The 2578-nt window shown below is 41.7% G+C and overlaps 1 non-coding gene across 1 annotated transcript; it reads left to right on the top strand.

The window, feature by feature from the left end:
* Positions 1–1414: 1414 nt before the first annotated feature.
* Positions 1415–1555, top strand: LOC138393517 (U4 spliceosomal RNA). The gene has a single exon (XR_011235197.1). It is a non-coding gene; the product is annotated as a U4 spliceosomal RNA (small nuclear RNA).
* Positions 1556–2578: the final 1023 nt, after the last annotated feature.

Here is a 2578-nt window from a genome sequence, read left to right as displayed (position 1 = left end):
GGGCGAGAGTGAGGGAGGAATGGAGAGCTACTGTGTAATTGGTATTGAATTTCATTTTGCAAGACAAAAAGACTTCTGGAGATGGACGGTGGTGAGGGCTACACCACAAGGTGGATGTACTTAATGCCGCAGAACTGTACACTTACAAATGCCTCAAATAGTAAATTTCATGTTAATGTGTATTTTACCACAACAAAAAAATATAGACCTGGAAATACATGAATATATACACATATAGGAGGATATCAGTCCTATAAACAAGATGATATATGGGCATGTAGGTTGATAGATACAAAAAGTGATAGCTTCATGGTGTATTGATTTCCTATTTCTGCTGTGTAACAAATGTCCATGAACTTGATGGCTTAAAACAACACATCTGTATTCTCTTACAGCTCTGGAGAAACAAGTCAGAAATCACAGTGTCAGCAGGGGTACCCTCTCTGGAGACTCTCAGGGAAAATCCTGTTTCCCTGCTTTTCGCAGCTTCTAGAAGCCACCTGCACTCCTTGGCTCGCGGCTTTCTCCTCCATCTTCAAAGCCAGCAGCCCAGCACCTTGTCTGCATCGTGGTGACATTACCTCCTCCTGTGTCAAGTCTCCCCCTGCCTTGCCCTTCTAAGGACACTCTGCATTTAGGTCCCATTAGGTGATCCATAATAATCTCCCATTCAAGATTTTTAACGTAATCCCACCTTTTGCCACATAAAGTAATATTCATAGGTTCTGGGGATTAGGACATGAATATCTTTTTTATTAATTTTTAAAGTTTTTAAATATTTTTGCTTTTATTTATTTTTTAATATATTTTTTAAATTGATAGCTACATTGTATCTATTTGTTGTATGCAATATGATGTTTTAAAGTCTACATACATTGTGGAATGACTAAGTCTAGTGAATTAATGTGCATTATCTCACATAGTTATTTTTGTGGTGAGAACACAAAAATAGCATTTCTCAAGAATACAGTCTGGTTAACTATAGTTATCATGTTGTACAATAGAGCTCTTGAAATTATTCCTCCAATCTAACTGAAATTTTGTATCTTTTGACCAATATCGCCCCAACCACCCCAACCCCGGGTAACCACCATGCATGCCACTCTTTATTTCCATGAGGTCAACTTTTTTGAATTCCACATGTGAGTGAGATCACGTGTTTGTCTTTCTGTGCCCGGTTTATTTCACTTAACATAATGTCCTCCAGGGGCCATTATTCAGCCCACCCGCACATGAATGGACAGAAGGAAAGAAAGAAGGAAAAGGAAAGACAATGGCAGGAAATATCATAAAACAACAGTGGTTAAGTGTGGTTTATGGAATTGTGGATTGATTTCCTCTGTATACTTTCATACAGCTTACAAGCTTTTTGCAATGAGCAAGTTTTATAATGAAAACTGCAACGTTTTAAAATGGGTTTTCTTAGTGGCAGTATCGTAGCCAATGAGGTTTAGCCGAGGCGGGATTATTGCTAATTGAAAACTTTTCCCAATACCCTGCCATGACAACTTGCAATACAGTCGGCATTGGCAATTTTTGACGGTCCCTACGGGGACTGAGTAAAAATAAATAAATAAATAAATAAAATAAAATGGGTTTTCTTAATGCAAATATAATTTAATGTATTTGGGGTGCTTTTCCAGGTATGGGATGGGTTCCAGGGGCCCCCAACCTTTTTGGCACCAGGGACCTGTTTCATGGAAGACAATTTTTCCATGGACAGTTGGAGTGGGGTGGGAGCTCAGATGGTGATTCAAGCAATGGGGAGTGGCTATAAATGCAGATGAAGCTTCGCTGGCCTGACCACCACTCACCTCCTGCTGTGGCCCGAGGGTTGGGGACCACAGCACTAAACCACTCAGCATGTCTGGTATAATTCTCCTAATGATTAGAGTAATCCATTTGTAAGATGTCTGGAGTTGTAAAACCAAAGTAAGTTGCCTACTTAAGACTTTGCTCACAAGGCCGGGCACGGTGGCTCACGCCTGTAATCCTAGCACTCTGGGAGGCCGAGGCGGGAGAATCGCTCAAGGTCAGGAGTTCGAGACCAGCCTGAGCAAGAGCGAGACCTCATCTCTACTAAAAATAGAAAGAAATTATCTGGCCAACTAAAAATATATATAGAAAAATAATTAGCGGGGCGTGGTGGCACATGCCTGTAGTCCCAGCTACTCGGGAGGCTGAGGCAGGAGGATTGCTTGAGCCCAGGAGTTTGAGGTTGCTGTGAGCTAGGCTGACGCCACGGCACTCACTCTAGCCTGGGCAACAGAGTGAGACTCTGTCTCAAAAAAAAAAACAGACTTTGCTCAGGAATGAACCAAGCCAAAGTTAAAATAACACCGCCTTTACAGAGAAGGTTAATATACAAAAATGCAATGCTACTCTTATGATGATGATGATGATGATGATGATGACATAGTTGGTAAAAACCTAACAAGGTGTCTTCTCTTAATTCGCGGCACGGCCTTGGTGACAACGCCCCTCGGCCCATCTCTGCAATGTTTACAGCTCCCTCTGGAAATTTTCCAGTCTCACCATAGTTAGGTCTCCTGTCCCTAAACTTCTCTTGTGCCACTGG

Source organism: Eulemur rufifrons, chromosome 11, assembly GCF_041146395.1.
Source record: "Eulemur rufifrons isolate Redbay chromosome 11, OSU_ERuf_1, whole genome shotgun sequence".
NCBI classification, from domain to species: Eukaryota; Metazoa; Chordata; class Mammalia; order Primates; family Lemuridae; genus Eulemur; species Eulemur rufifrons.
The sequence above is the reverse complement of the archived record's forward strand: the minus strand, read 5'-3'. Positions and strand labels throughout refer to the sequence as shown.